The sequence below is a fragment of the Bison bison genome, unplaced genomic scaffold, assembly GCF_000754665.1.
Source record: "Bison bison bison isolate TAMUID 2011002044 unplaced genomic scaffold, Bison_UMD1.0 scf7180017864451, whole genome shotgun sequence".
NCBI lineage: Eukaryota > Metazoa > Chordata > Mammalia > Artiodactyla > Bovidae > Bison > Bison bison.
The window spans coordinates 755,665-772,870 of NW_011495013.1; the positions used below are offsets into that span (position 1 = coordinate 755,665).

The 17,206-nt window shown below is 43.3% G+C and overlaps 1 protein-coding gene and 1 pseudogene across 4 annotated transcripts in view; both read right to left on the minus strand.

The window, feature by feature from the left end:
• Nucleotides 1-17,206, minus strand: part of APBB2 (amyloid beta (A4) precursor protein-binding, family B, member 2) — a 382,672-nt gene that overhangs the window by 40,092 nt on the left and 325,374 nt on the right. The window lies entirely within an intron of this gene.
• Nucleotides 10,562-11,681, minus strand: LOC105002301 (annotated as a pseudogene). The gene has a single exon (XR_826938.1). The product of XR_826938.1 is annotated as a 60S ribosomal protein L7a pseudogene (transcript).

Consider the following 17,206-nt stretch of genomic DNA (forward strand, 5'->3'; position numbering starts at 1 on the left):
ATTTTCAGGGTCTCTGAGGCTACTTGGAATCTGGTCCCTACTTCCTCTCTAGTAATGCTGCAACCACATTCTTTCCTCCTCCTTCTGCTCTGGTGTCCTCTTCTTCCAGTTTCCAGAACATGCTCAGCTACTTCCCACTTCAGGGTTTTTGCACCAACCACCCCTTCCTCTTGAAATGCTCTTTGCTGCACTACTCACCTGGCTATATGAGAGTTAGACTATAAGAAAGCTAAGCACCAAAGAATTGATGCTTTTGAACTGTGGTGTTGGAGAAGACTCTTGAGAGTCCCTTGGACAGCAAGGAGATCCAACCAGTCCATCCTAAAGGAAATTAGTTCTGAATATTCATTGGAAGGACTGATGCTTAGCTGAATCTCCAATACTTTGGCCACCTGATGCAAAGAACTGACTCATTGGAAAAGATCCTGGTGCTAGGAAAGATTGAAGGCGGGAGGAGAAGGGGACGACAGAGGATGAGATGGTTGGATGGCATCACCGACTCAATGGACATGAGTTTGAGTAAACTCTGGGAGTTGGTGATGGACAGGGAAGCCTGGTGTGCTGCAGTCCATGGGGTCACAAAGAGTTGGACACGACTTAGTGACTGAACTGAAACTGAAATCCCTCTCACCCTTCAGACCTCTGTCTACTTCCTTGTGAACTCTTAACTGACAGTACCATCCACCGCACAACTCTAAGCATCCAGACTCTTCCTGCACAGTCTTCACCTTCTTCACTTTATGATCTTCACTTTATTGTGAGTTCTGTAAACTTATAGTAGCGTCTGGTTTTGTTACTCTACAGTAAAGAATTCAGCCTTGGCCAAAGAGAGGTCTGGACTTTGCCCTCAGCTTCTGGGAGGTAATTTTTAAGAGCACGGGACAGTATATTAAAAAGCAGAGACATTACTTTGCTGACAAAGGTCCGTCTAGTCAAAGCTATGGTTTTGCCGGTAGTCATGTATGGATATGAGTGTTGGACTACAAAGAAAGCTGAGTGCTGAAGAACTGATACTTTTGAACTGTGGTGTTGGAGAAGATGCTTGAGAGTCCCTTGGACTGCAAGGAGATCCAACCAGTCAATCCTAAGGGAAATCAGTCCTGAATATTCATTGGGAGGACTGATGCTGAAGCTGAAATTCCAATACTTTGGCCACCTGATGTGAAGAACCAACCCATTGGAAAAGACCCTGATGCTGGAAAGGATTGAAAGTGGGAGGAGAAGGGGATGACAGAGGATGAGATGGTTGGATGGCATCACCAACTCGATGGACATGGGTTTGAATAGGCTCTGGGAGTTGGTGATAGACAGGGAAGCCTAGCGTGCTGCAGTCCATGGGGTTTCAAAGAGTCAGATGTGACTGAGCGACTGAACTGAATGTCATAGCTGATATGAGTGTTTTTGTTTTCCCAGGGGTCTTGGGTCACACTAGATAGTCTAACAATGTGGTTTAGGGTCAGGGCTTTGGGTCACTGAGCATTGGTTCCACCTCTGGCTTAGTCACGTGTATGGTCAACCACACCCACATGATGGGACCCCCCCATAAAAACTGAGGACACCAAGGCTTGGATGAACTTCCCCAGTTGGCAATGCTCCATGGACAATGTCACACATCAACGCTGGGAAAGCTATGCTGTCCATGACTGCAGGGAGAAGGCCATGGAAGCTCCACGTGTGGGCCTCTTCGGGACTCGTCCTGTGCACCTCTCTCCCTGGCTGAGTTTAACTGTAGCTTTTAGCTGTGAGTGAGTTCTGTGACTCACTATAGCAGACTACCAAACCTAAGAGCGGATTTGTGGACTGTTCTCCATTGTATTTTCAGAAGCAAGCACATTTCCTTACACAAAGTGCTTAATAATACATTTAATAATGATAGAACTTAATCTTTTTATGGGTACTTTTAAAACAAGCACATAATCAGCATGTGATGCCTTTATGATTTAAGGAATAAATTGTATTACTACTTAAATATCCATGTAACTCCTACTTCTGAATTGAGGTCCAGACCCAAAGTCACCTCTTCCCTGAAGCCTTTCCCCACTCTCCAGGGCTTGCCGTTTTTGCTTCTGTGTTTTCTGGCCCACAGCTCCGCTTTCAGAGCAGTCAGTGGTCGGGCACATCTTTGTTGTGAAGGACCTGTGTTGGATGACTCTGAGCCCCTAGCATTGGGCATGGTGCTTACACTGAACAGATATACAAAAGGTGTTTGCAAAATAAAGGCAGCTTTTCAAAAACAAGGGTTTGGTTTATTGAAAGATAGGTTCAGTTATCTGTGAAATTCTGGTACATGTTACAGCTCATTCCCTGAAAAATAGGGTAGCTGTTACTGTAGTAACTGAGTATTATTATGGTGTTCTACTCTATTATTTTCTTTTCTTTCTAAAAATAAAAATGTTCCTCAAAATTATTATCCATGTTAAAATCTGACATGCTTTAAATAAAAATATGAAAGCAGATCACCAAACTTTTTAAAGTCATCTACCTCCATAATTAGAATGAAATATCACTTTATTTACATAATACATTAAGAAAGTTTTAAAAAAGTCCAAGCACTAATCTTATTCTCCTCTGTACAAACCTAATTGGAAATTCAAACAGCACACCAATAACCTACAGTGTCTTCAAGTACCATAGAAAAATCAATTTTATTTCCTTCAGACCTGCATTTAAACTGGATAATAACTGCTATAATGTGCAACAGCCATAATCCAATTTCAATTTGTTTGATTAGATGAGTATAAACATTAAACAAGAAAGTCACGGGATTGTCATAACAATGTTCACACTGTTAACTCATTATAGAGCAAAGGATTTTAATTTGCTCCTGGAAAACACGCTGCTAGAAAATATAAACATATGATCTGAACAATCTTTAAATACTATCCACAAGATCCTGACGTTGCCTCACCCAAAGATAAAAGCAGCTTTGAGTTTGGAGGCCATGTGAAACTCCCCCTGAACTTAGGAGAGGAAAGCTCTGAATGAGTCCTTGAACATTTGAGATTATATATAAACATCCCTTCCTATCAAAATGTGTAATCATCGAGGATATCAAAGCTGTACCTGTGTCAGTGGCCCTCAAATTATAATGTGCATAATAATTTTTAAAATGAAGATACCTGGGCTCACTCCAAGGGCATGATCCGGAAGGTCTGGAGTGACCCCGTGCTCTTTTCACAGAACCCCAAGGACTGGGAGGCGGGTGGCCTGTGGACTATACACTGAGAAACTGTTTTCAGAGAAGCGGGCAGGAACTCTGTGGGTGAAGGGAGTCAGATGACACCGCAACGCGGTGCTAGAGCACTAGACTCTGTCCCCCACTAGACTCCAAGCTCCTGGGAGCTCAACTGTGCCTGTGTGGTTTTGTGTCTTTGAGCACTGACTAAATTAAGTTCATAGCAAAGTGCATGCACCCACACTCACACCTGTACGGATATCAAGATAATGAACCAGGGGTGCACGTCTGAGGGTCACACGTGGTCCTAACAAGGTTATCAACAGAGCAGGTGGGAGATTTGGGCAGGATTGAGGCCTTTCAAACTTCAATGTGCAAATGCATCTCTGAGGATCTGTTAAAATGCCAATTCTGATTCAGTAGGTTTGGGGTGGAGCCTGCATGTCTAAAAAAAACCCTCCCAGGTGATTCTAATGCTCTAGTCCAAAGACTCCACTTTGAGTGGCAAGAACCCAGAGATAAATGAGCCAAACAAGGCCACAATGACAAAGAAACAGCAAAAAAGAATGCAACTTCAGATCTACAATGAACCCAGGCAATGAAAACCAGAGAGTGGCGAACCAAGAGTAATATTTCCCAACTTATTTTAAAGGACAGGGTACTTGATGGCTGCTCTTGGAAGAAACTATAATGTGCATTTGTAAAAGAAAACCTCCACTGCTGTATGAAACATCAGATACACAGAAAGAAAATATTGGGGGAAAAAAATCATGTTCAATGGCCTGGAACCTTCTTGTCCTGCTCTATAAAATGCAAAGGCTATTTATAATAAATGTGTACAATAAAAATCTTTGTAAGAGGAAGACATTCCCAAGCCCTAGGTAGGGAGCATAGCCCATTTTCTTCATGCAATATTCAGCAGACAGAACCTCCCTCTAGATTGAAGACAGTGGGCAACTTCCTGGCACTCAGTGGATTATAAAGAGACTTGACTTATCCCTCTTCCCCCGACCTTACCCAACAGTCCTCATGTTCCCAGCTAGGGGTGGGAGCTACGCATAAATTGTTACCTTGATGATTCAGGATCCTAATAGAACCAGCACAACACTCAATTCTTCAAAGGCATCTGCTCACTATCTCCCTTCTGAACCCCGCTCTGGCTTGCCCTCTGGGACACAGAACTGCAAGGCGATGCAGGGATGCTGACAGCGGGGTGAAGACACAACCAGGCTGCCCTCAGGCTCACTCAGCAGGGACCCTGGAGGGGCCAAGGGGAACGCCTGCTCTCTGGCAATTTCCATGATTAAAACTAGAGAAAAATCACGTTTGTGTTTTGCAATATAAACTCTACCTTAAATTGATATTAAATCCTTGACAGGGAAGATGGGGGCAGGGGTAAGAGGTTAGGGGCTGGTGGAGGGAAGCCAAGAGAAGTTCTTGAAAGAAATGACATTTTCCTTCTCCTTGAGCCCACCACTGGTCTGGTTTACATCTCTACAGTTTTGTCTTTTAAAATATTGTATAGATGGAATCATATCATATATAGTCTGTGAATCTTGCTTTTCTCACTTAGCATAATTTTGGGGGAGGAGGATAAATTTTATTATAAGACCCAACCTCTTTTCTCTAAAAAATTTTTACTTCCAGTTTTATTGAGGTATAATTGACATATATCACTATATAAGTTTAAAGTGTAGAGTATAGTGATTTGACTTACATGCATCATGAAATGATCACCACAAGTTTACTGAATATCCATCATTTCATATAGATACAAAATTAAAGACAGAAAATTTTTTTCCTGTGCTAATGATTCTTAGGATTTACTCCCTTAACAACTGTCATACATAACATACAGCAATGTTAATTATAGTTATCATGCCATACATCACATTCCTAGGACATATTATTCTTATAACTGGGAGCTTGTACCTTTTGACTGCCTTCATCTAATTCCCCTCTCCGCACTCCCCCACCTCTGATCTCTTTGAATCTGTTTATTTCTGAAGTATTAATATAATTGCCCCTTCAAACTACATTAGTACCTGTTACACAACATAGGCGATTGGATATTTCCATGTATTTCAAAATGATCACCAGGATAAGTCTAGTTATACTATGTCACCATACAAAGATATTACATAGTTATTGACCAATTATCCCCACACAGTACATTTCATACCCCTGATTCATTTATTTTGCAACTGGAAATTTGTACCTCTTAATCTCCTGCACCTACTTCTTTCCCACCCAACTCTTACCTCTGGCAACCACTTGTTTGCTCTCTGTATCTATAACTCAAAAGACTCTGATGCTGGGAGGGATTGGGCGCAGGAGGAGAAGGGGACGACAGAGGATGAGATGGCTGGATGGCATCACTGACTGGATGGACGTGAGTCTCAGTGAACTCCGGGAGTTGGTGATGGACAGGGAGGCCTGGCGTGCTGCGATTCATGGGGTCGCAAAGAGTCGGACACGACTGAGCGACTGATCTGATCTGATCTATAACTCTTTCTGTTTTGTTATGTTTGTTTCATTTTTTTAGATTCCACATTTAAGTGAAATCATACAGTATTTGTCTTTGACTTATTTCACTTAGCATAAACCTTCTACATACATCCATGTTGTCATATAATGGCAAGATTTCATTTCTTTTTCATGACTAATATTCCATTGTATGCACATATATGCACACATCTTATTAATCCATGCATCTACGGATACTTATGTTGCTTTCATATCTTGACTATTGTAAACAATGCTGCAATAAACACAGGAGGGCATGTATCTCTTCTGACTAGTGTTTTTGTTTTCTTCAGATAAATACCCAGGAATGGAACTGCTAAATCATAGGTTAGTCCTATTTTTAATTTCTTTAGCAATCTCCATACTGTTTTCCATAGCTGCCACATCAGCTTACATCCTCAGCAACAGTGCACAATGGTTCCCTTTTCTCCACATTGTCGCCAACACTTGTTATTTGTTGTCTTTTTGATAACAGCCACTCTGACAGGTATGAAGTGATATCTCATTGTGGTTTTGATTTGCATTTCCCTGATGATTAGTAATGTTGAGCATCTTTTCATGCACTTGCTGGGCATTTATATGTTTTCTTTAGAGAAGGAGCGACTGAACTGAACTGAAAATTCCTTTATTTCGGTTTTCCAAAGTTCACAGATCTGTGCATCTCAATGATCTTTAAAAATAATTAAGAGATTAAAAAACAGAACAATCTAATTTCTTGGTGGTTAAAAACCTCTATGCTTAGGCACTTGCTGTTGAGTCTGAATCCCAGAGAAGGGAGCTCACCCTATTATTACCACTTCCAGAGCCAGGAAGCAGAATGAGGAAGAAGGTGGCATTCTGACCCCTAACTTCTTAACCTTGACTCCTTCCTTCACCCCACTTTGCTCACCCCTCAAAGAGATATCAGCTACATCAGGGAACTATGGAAAGTAAAGCAGATAAAATGTGCCAGCATTTCGATCTTCCAAAATTGAGTTTAAATAAAAACATCACTTATAATCGCTCTTATTTGTTTTACCTTCTGCTCAACTGGAAGTTCCTAATTGGGAAGAACTGTGGCATTTTGGGTCAATTTTGGTACATCATCTAGCATAGCTGCCCTTGTTTTTACAAATAAAAAATAAAGCTTTATTGGAACATAGCCACACCCATTCATTTATATCTTCTCTATAGTTATTTCTGCCTAACAGGGGCAGAGTTAAGTAGTTGAGACAGAGACAGAATGATCCATACAACCTAACGTATCTATAGTCTGGCCTTTTATAGAAAAAGTTTGCCGAATCTTGATCCAGCAGAATGGCCGTTTAGTCCTGGTGGCTCAGACGGTAAAGCGTCTGCCTACAATGTGGGAGACCTGGGTTCAATCCCTGGGTCAGGAAGATCTCCTGGAGAAGGAAATGGCACCCCACTCCAGTATTCTTGCCTGGAAAACCCCATGGACGGAGGAACCTAGTTAGGCTACAGTCCATGGGCTTGCAAAGAGTCGGACACGACTAAGCGACTTCACTCATTAGTGTACTGCTGGTATAGCATTGGGCTTCCCTGATGGCTCAGACGGTAAAGCTGACATAAAGCATCTGCCTGCAACACGGGAGGCCTGGGTTTGATGCATTGTACAGCTACTGGTCACTAACATTTGTGCAGCATTTTACATCTTCAGATCTAAACAAATGTCTGTTCATATCTATCATTTCATTACAGAATCCAATTATCCCTATTAAGACAACTATTATTATTAACATCTTCCATTACAGATAAAACAGGCTCAAAAAGAATGAATCAATTTATTTACAAGAGGTGAAGCCAGACTGGGACCTAACTCATTTCTCCAAAATTTCTGCTCTCATCACAAATAAATAAAATGTAATAAAATATGGACTTCCCATGTAAGTGGTAAAGAATCCGCCTCCCAATGCAGGAGACGCGGGTTCATCCCTGGGTTGGGAAGATACCCTGGAGTAGGAAATGGCAACCCATTCCAGTATTCTTGCCTGAAAAATCCCATGGACGAGAAGCCTGGTAAGCTACAGTCCATGGGGTCACAAAGAGTTGGATATGACTAACATGCACACATGCAATAAATAAAATATAGCACATACAAGCTGATTAGACAGTCCACAAGCTAAGGCCAACTGGATTTTCATCTACTTAATGTTCCATCTAACTCCTTCAATTAAAGTAAGTTCCACACAAAGTTCACATGTCCTCTGAGATGATTATCCACTTACCATTATTTCTGACACATTTAGAAATTGCCTAACCTGGTGGGCTGCCGTCTATAGGGTCACACAGAGTCGGACATGACTGAAGCGACTTAGCAGCAGCAGCAGCAACCTATTTAAAGGGCTTCCCTGGTGGCTCAGACGGTAAAGCGTCTGCCTGCAACGCGGGAGACCCAGGTTCAAGACCTGCTCTTTATTACTGGACACGACTGAAGCAACTTAGCAGCAGCAGCAGCAGCAGCAGCAACCTATTAAAAGGTCTTCCCTGGTGGCTCAGACGGTAAAGCGTCTGCCTGCAATGCGGGAGACCCGGGTTCAAAACCTGCTCTTTGTTACAAACTATGTTCCTTTTATACATTGTTAGTTAATTATATTAATTAATTATCAGAGTTGATTCAGGTTTTATGGGACCTAAAGCTGAGACAATTTCTGGGGACATCTTTAAGAAAATGAATACAAAAATATCTTCCTTTTGCAAGTTTTATAAACACCATGTGAACTCATCCCTAAGCCCCCTCCCCAGAGCCTTGAAAGGGGCCCTAAATTTTAAGGTTCACTATCATAATAGTAAATCCTCCTCTACTTTTTATCTTTCCCCCTAAAGAAAGGAAAATCATAGACTCCAAATTGAGTTCCTTACAAAAAGCTGGAGGAGAAGGCAATGGTACCCGACTCCAGAACTCTTGCCTGGAAAATCCCATGGATGGAGGAGCCTGGTGGGCCGCAGTCCATGGGGTTGCTAAGAGTTGGACACAACTGAGTGACTTCACTTTCACTTTTCACTTTCATGCATTGGAGAAGGAAATGGCAACCCACTGCAGTGTTCTTGCCTGGAGAATCCCAGGGGCGGGGGAGCCTCGTGGGCTGCCGTCTATGGGGTCGCACAGAATCGGCCACGACTGAAGGGACTTAGCAGCAGCAGTAGCAGTGACTATAGAGACTAATTATTTAAACCTGCCACCCCCAACACTTTCTCTTAAAGCTACAAAACTGCAAGCGTTATTCTCAGCAAATTCTTTCTCCAGCCTAGAGCACTGTTTTCCAAGAGCGGTCTGTAGCTAAAGTTAGCCTCACTTGGGAACTCTTTAGAAATGTAAGATCTCAGGTCCCACCCCAGACCTACTGTATCAGAGACTTTTGAGGATGGACTCAGCTTTCTTTTTTTTTTTGGTTGTGTTGGGTCTTTGTTGCTGCATGGGCTTTCTCTAGTTGTGGTGAGTGGAGGCTACTCTGCAGTAGTGGCGTGCAGCCCTCTCACTGTGGTGGCTTCTTTTGTTGCTGAGCGTGGGCTCTAGGCACGCAGGTTTCAGCTGTTGTGCCACGTGGGCTAAGTCGCTCTGCAGCACGTGGAATCTTCCTGGACCACGGATCAAACACATGTCCCTTGCTCTGGCAGGTGAATTCTTAACCACTGGACCATCAGAGAAGTCTAGGGATTCAACTTTCTTTGTATTCATAAAGATCTACAGCTGATTCTGATATGTGTTCAGGTTTGAGCATCACTAGTCTATGAGGCTACAGATTCCACCTTCTCCACTCATATAAAACATTTTTTGAGGAAAAGAGGGGAGACTATATCATTTAAGCAAGTTAAAATTTTACCTTCAAGAACACAATAATCTAATGATCAATTTTAATAGGGAGTAATCTCATTTTTAGAGTTTTGGAAAACTATGACATGTGAGATGTGTCAGGATTAACCAGAAGGAGACAGCCAAATGTTCACAGCTCAGAGTCTACTTTGATGACTTCTGAGTGCACTGATGATAAATTTAAACGAATTCATGAGTTATTAACTGAGTGGAAAATATATTTAAACACTCCTGATATAGTCAGAAGGCTAAGTCAGTAATTCCAAGCTCTGAATCATCTTAGAAGCTGAAGAAACTTCCCACAAAACAGCTAAATTACTTACCTCAAGCAAAATTTCTTATTTTCAAAGAGTGGGAGTTGGACCAAATTGGTCCAACATACTGTTTTATAATTTTAACCACCTAAGATCTTTTAACACACATTTCTCACACAAATACAAGCTACTTTGATTTGTCCCCACGCCACTTTTCTCTGTTAATCAAAGTTATACTTAGCCACTAATCATAACTTCTGATCAGCATGAGCAAACCAGTGTTGCCACTCTGAATTAATGTATTTTAATTCCTTCTAGAAGCAAAGTCCCTTACCATTTCAGTTGCCCTGTGCAGCTTATACTGCACAAATGCATAATTTTCCCTTTGTCCTCTCCCCAGCCACAAAATGCAAAGAATAAAATCTGCCTCCTAATGCTGTTATTGAGAATTAAAATTAAAAAACCCACAAAACAAGATATAATGTGATTACCACTGTTTCTGGCAGATGGTGGGCACCCAAATGTGGCTTCCTGTGATTGTGAAGTAGACTGTTAGAATCTTGAAGTGAGCTCTCTAGTGCACACTTGTGATCCCTTTTTCTGGGAAACACCACACCGCCCCAACCTATGTGGCAGCAGTAGGCCCCTGGCTGACATCTTGTATGAAGTGACCTGGCCAGTCTGACCAGGATGTGGTCTATGCTGAGTATGAGTCTCTTCTTCCCTTAGGAATTTGTAACTGAGACACTGCACTCACACTGGCTGGAAAAGTATTGTGCAGGGTCATTTTTTTTTTTTTTGAAGGAGAATCTTTTTTATTACTTTTATGCACAGAAAACTCCATAGTGCACACTCAGCCCAGCTTGGTGGCCAGCTCTTCGGCCTTCGCCTTTTCCAGCTTGGTGATGCAAGCCACTGACTTCGGCCCCAGGACGCTGCCTCCCCAGTGACGACGGATCTCATCGTATCTGTCATTGTAATTGGTCCTGATGGCTTCCACCAGCTTAGCCAGGGCACTCTTGTCCTCCGAGTTGACTTGTGTGAAGGCTACAGTGGTGCACGTCTTCCTGTGGACCAGGCACCCCAGCCGGGCCTTGCCCTTGATGATGCAGTAGGGAACCCCCATCTTGAGGCACAGGGCAGGCAGGAAGACCACGAGCTCGATGGGATCCACATCGTGAGTGATCACCACCAGCTGAGCCTTCTTGCTCTCCACCAGGGTGGAGACAGTGTCGACCCCTGCTCGAAGGACAGGTGGCCTCTTGGTGGGGACATCGCCTTTGCCGGCGGCTTTCTTCTCAGCTCGGGCCAGCAGCCTCTGCTTCTTCTCTTGCTTTGTCTCCGGTCTGTACTTGTGGGCCAGCTTAAGCAGTTGAGTAGCTATTTGTGGGTCTAAGGCCTGGGTGAACTGGTTAATTGCAGGAGGCACTTTCAGCCGCTTATATAGAATAGCCCTTTGCTGCCGCAGCCGGATGTAGCGGGGCCATTTGACAAAGCGGGTGAGGTCCCTCTTGGGTTGGATGTCCTGTCTGAAGCCAAAATTCTTGGGCCACTTCTCGAACAGGGGGTTGACCACCTTCTTGGTCTCCTGCTTCTTCACCATGGCCGGGGCTGGGGCCACCTTCTTCCCCTTGGCCTTCTTTCCCTTCGGCATCTTGAAGGGCTGGCATAGAGAGCAGGGTCATTTCTACCATAAGAATTAAGAAGAGAGGACGAAGCCAAGAATCGAGATGAAAGATAGATATGATCCTGACACTTCTTCAGACCCTTCTCTCTCATCTTGGTCATCTCCCTGCCTCAGAGTTTCAGAAGACAACCAAACTGTCTTTTGCTTGCGTGTGTGTGCACTCATCACAAAGTCACTTCTGACTCTTTGCGACCCATGGTCTGCAGCTCTTCAGGCTCCCCTGTCCGTGGGATTTCCCAGGCAAGAAGATGGGAGTGGGTAGCCATTTCCTCCTCCAGGGGATCTTCCCGACCCAGGGATTGAACCTGTGTCTCCTGCATCGGCAGGTGGATTCTTTACCACTGCACCACCTGGGAAGCTGTGTCTTTTGCTTAAGATCACGCGATTTGTTTTCTGTTGCTTGTAATCAACGATCTTTAGTAACCCCCCATTCTCTACTGTGATGGAACCCGCACCCTCCCATGAAGACTGAGGTCAGTTGTGACTTGGTGATGTGTGATCCCAAAAGCAATCGCTGGTGGTGAGGATGGCTGTTCCTCCGCATATGTCACTCCAGTATGTGGGAGTCAAAAAGGAAGTGGGCCCCTAGGCAAGACATACGTTGTATGTTCAGACTAATTAAGAGTCAAGGATACTAGCCCATCCAAAGGCTGGTAGGAGAGATGGAGTGAAAGGGTTTTATGCTGGCGTCTGTCACCCACCAGCTATGGGATCCCGGTTAACTCATTTCACTTCCTGAGCCTCAGGGTTACTCCAGAGTTTCCTCTGAAGCATGAGACAATGATGACAACAGGAACAACAACAGCGACAGTAAATGTTTACAGTCTATTATTAAGGGCACAGCAAGGAAAACAAAAACTGCTCTTAGTATTTGAAACAGACGGGTGGTGGAAGAGCTGAAAAGCAGACAGGAGACAGAGCAGCACTCGGAATTAGCAATAGCAGGAAGCGACCTACCACCTCCAGGCTGAAGGGCCCACGCAGGAGGTGGTAGAGGCTCCCAGCAGAACCACAGCCTTGCCAGCCTGGGCAGGGGTGGCTGGAGCCATGAGGAGGCACAGCCTGGAGGCAAACAGCCGGGAAAGGAACCATGGTCTCCCTTCCCCCAGCCTTCACTGCTTCCAGTGGCCAAACCCAGGTGAAGGCTAGAAACCGCCTGCAGGGTCAGAGGTCAGCAGGGGAGGCGAGGAATGGAACTGAGAGCCAAAGGACTGGGGTTCTTACTATGGATGTGCCAGACACTGTTCTCAACTCTTACCAAAAGCTCAGCAATTATATTCCAATAAAAAAAAAAGTGAATCTAAGAATATGAAAAGAATGCGTATATATGTATAACTGAGTCACTTTGCTGTACAGCAGTAATTAACAAAGCATTGTAATTCAATTATCTTCAATTAAAAAATAATTTTAAAACAACAGATTAAAAAAAAAGTGTTCCTCCTAGGTGGGACACAATGTTATTCTCTGATGAGGAAATGGATGTCAGTGAAGAGGTTATATAACTTGCACAAGAAGACCTTAACAGTTGGTGGCAGGGCTGGGATTCACATCTTTTTTTAAACATTTTTTTAATTTTTAAACTTTACATAAGTGTATTAGTTTTGCCAAATATCAAAATGAATCCATCACAGGTATACATGTGTTCCCCGTCCTGAACCCTCCTCCCTCCTCCCTCCCCATACCATCCCTCTGGGTCGTCCCAGTGCACTAGCCCCAAGCATCCAGTATCGTGCATCGAACCTGGACTGGCATCTCATTTCTTACATGATATTTTACATGTTTCAATGCCATTCTCCCAAATCTTCCCACCCTCTCCCTCTCCCACAGAGGGGATTCACATCTTAAAGTCCATCTTCCCCCTTCCAGGGGTGTGGCAACCAAAAACAAAAGACCACATTGTTGCCAGCACTGCGCATCTGTTGAGAGGCAATGCAAACGCTTTAAGGATTTAATATTCGAACACTGCATGCATGCTGTTCATCCACAAATGAAGTTACAGGATGTTCTTGGTCGTTCTGAACACTGTGGACCTCTCTGTGCTGGGAGCCACTACAGACTCAGCCCCAAATTCTGAAACCAAGTTTTCCCACGGCACACACGGTCACAGTACTCTAGAGCAAGTCTCTGCCTCCTTTCTTCCCTCGATATTTATCAAGAAATCATCAAGTTTCAGATATAATGGATACGTATTGAGAGTATTCAATACTTGACCACTCTCTTCCCCCCGCCATTTTTTGCCTTTCCTGTGTAAAAGTTAATGCTAACCAATGACCCTGGGTCAAGCTAACTGTGTGACGGCCTAGATGGAGTACGTTCCAATAATTACCTGTGCTTTAGTCACGCTGTGCCGCACCCATGTTTTGCTCCACCGCAGACACGACTAACAGGTCAAGGAACCCCTCAGCTGGTGGAACCCCTCAGCTGGTTTTGGTTTCCTGGTTCTTCTCCACACAGCATTTCAGACCCCTTATGTCATCAGAGACAAGAGGGCAAATAATCCCTATTTACTAACCTAGCATTAGGATCAGCATTTCCTAAAAATAAGGCAAATGTCTAAAGGGACTGCTTTATGAACTAGCCTAGCATTTTAGATTCTAAAGGCAGACAAGTATGTAAAACCGCAAAAATGGGTTTGAGAAAAAATGGCTTTCATATATTTTTCTTTTTATGTTGGCATTCATTTCCTTGCCAATTATATAACTGTTTAATTTTCTTCATAGGCTTAATATTATAAAGGCTTGCTACCTATGGTATTTATTACTACTCAATATTTACTAAATACTAAAACTTATTGCATTTGTGCACACTAACATATCAGATTTTACATACTATTTTAGAAATGGAAAAATATGAGGTTGCTCTACTATGCACATCTATATCTCTAGAAAATAAAAAAAGTGCAAATGAATGCGTACTACATTACCTTCAAGTTTAACTGGCAGAGAGAAAGAAAACATTCAAGTGTCTAAAAATGCAGATACCAAATCATGTTATACATCATTTTGGAGGAAGACATAGTTTCTCTGGCAATAAACTGTTCACCCGTGAAATGAAATAACTCTTCTAGGAAAGGATGATTAATTATTTAATAAACATTGTGTATTTTTAGAGTCACTAAGAAAAATAAACGGGAGGAGGTGCTCCAGGAATGTCCGTGGGCAGCATCTCTACCTGCAGCCCACGAGGCCCAGCCCTGTGGGTGCAGAGGATGGGGAGCCTAAATGAGGGACAGCGCAGAGCGGGGGCGGGGCACTCGGGCAGGTGCCCACTGGGGCAGGCCCTGCTAGGCCCTCTCTCATTTATCATCCCACACCAAGCTGCACACAGGTTCTAAGGCCTCTGTCTCTACACAGGAGGACACTGAGGCTCAGGGTAAGTAATTCACTCGCCAAAGTCACACAGCCAAGAAGAGGCAGATCCAGGAATTAACTGGATGTGTATCAGACTCCAGAGATCCTTTCAATATACCATATAATATATGGTATATCCTTTCAATATACCATTCTGTACCACTCAGAGGGGAGACAGAAATGGGCGAGGATAAAAGAGGGGCAGAGCAGGGGAGAAAAGTGGAGTAGCAGAAGAGGTTCCCACCACCCTAATGGTCCCAAAGATATCAATATCAGACCCTCATCTCTGGAACCGGTTGTTACCTAATATGGAAAAGGGATCTTTGCAGAAATGATTAAATTGATGATCTCTTTTTAAAAACTGATTTTATTTTGGAGTATAGTCGATTAACAATGTTGTGATGGTTTCAGGTGGAGACCAAAGGGACTCAACTATACATACGCATGTATCCATTTTCCCCCACACTCCCCTCCCGTCCAGGCTGCCATGTAACATAGAGCAGAGCTGATGATCTTGACATGGGGATATTTTCCTGGATTATCTGGGTGGGTTCTAAATCTAATCACACACATCCCTACCAGGGAGAGTCAGAGGGAGATCACAAACTTAGAAGAGAAGCCTACAGAAAGAGGATGTGGAGACAGGAGTGATGGCACAGCCAAACAACGCCAGCAGCCACCAGCAGCTGGAAGAGGAGGCAAGGAATGGATTCTTCCCCAGGAGCTCTGGAGACAGTGAGCCTACAAACATCTTGATTTGGGCTTCATGAAACTGATGTTGAACTCCTGGTTTTCAGACTGTGAGAGAACAAATTTATATTGTTTTCAACCAGCAAGTTCATGATAAGTTGTTACAGGAGCTACAGATAAACTAATACACTGGCCTGCTGAATTCAAGCCGAGAGTTCTGCTGTGTGTCCCCCCTCAGCTCTGCTATCACCCAAATGCCAGGAGCTACATCTTGGGCTTTCAATTCTTTCTGAAGTTTCCTTCTCCCTTCCCCTGTGTGATTCTCAGCAGAAGTTAAAAATCGGAGTGTTCACATTAACAACTACAGGAGTAGGAAAAACCACTGGCCCAGGATTTAGAATTCATGGTTTCAGATATAGCTCAATCACTTTTTTTTTTTTTGGTGCAATAGTAAGCAAGTCATGTACAAGGTCTGGGTCTCACTTTTCTCATCTGTTAAAGGCATAATATTATGTCCTTTGGTCCTTGAAAAGATTAAAGGAGATAGTGTACACAGATCCTCAGTAGACTATCAAGCATTATATTAAAACATGGAGAGAGTTCTGATTATTCTGTCTTCTCGCCTTCATACAATTTATGATCATTTTTAAGAACCTAACATAAGGCCAGCATCATGCTGAGTTACACATAAGGAAGACTAAAACATGTGCTAGTTATCTGGGAATTTATAATCTAACTGGGGAGGGGCACACATTTACATTAAGTAACTACACAGGGTTGAAAGATGAAGTGTCATTTAAGATCTACATGACTAGAGAGATCAAAGAGATCATAGGGCACTGCAGTGATATGAATATATCCAGTCCCTTTCCTAGGGAAGTAAATCTCCCCATCTCCTGAAGTCACACTTGGACATGTAACTTGCTTTGGCCAGAGAAGTGTGAGAAAAAGCGTTAAGTGTTGTTCCTAGGCAGAAGTTTTAAGAGTCAGTGCATTTTTTCCTCCTAACACTATGGCTGGCAAAACTCTAAACCGTGGCACTCCCTTCTGCCTTGGACACAGAATAAGGAGGTACTACAAGGAACAGTACCTCCAGCCAACATGGCACGGACATTTAGTAGAATGAGGACTGTTCTAAACTACTTGGTCTTGATTGTTACTGAAGTATAACCTAGACAGTGCTGACTGATACAAATGGTGACAAAAAGACTAACAGAAGAGGTGGGACCTGGACTAAGTGATAAGGACGTGCCATATACTTAGTATATGATAGTTTGCTATCTTGATAGCTATACTACAAAGTGCTTCATGGGACGGAAGAACTCATCTAATTACTTGCTATTACTATTCCATTTAGTATCACGCATGAAAGCAGGAACCATGAAGCGCTTGTTCATAGTTATATCGTTGGTGCCAAGCACAGTGGCTGACACATATTGGGGACTTAATATATGGGTGTCTAATAAGTTCCCAGAGAGGTAGATGGGACCACACAGGAGAGGAAGAAGGAGGGAGAAAAGATATCCCACAGTCTGCAACTTCAAGGCAGGCACAAGGACGATGTGGCCTTGGGCATAAAGCAAGCCACCCTGACAGATCATTTAAAGATGCACAGGTACAATTATGGTTAAATTACAAAGTTAAAAAAACAAAACTCGGTGCCCCTTCTGGATGATGACAGCCGTTTCTACTCTCCCCCTGCCCTGATTA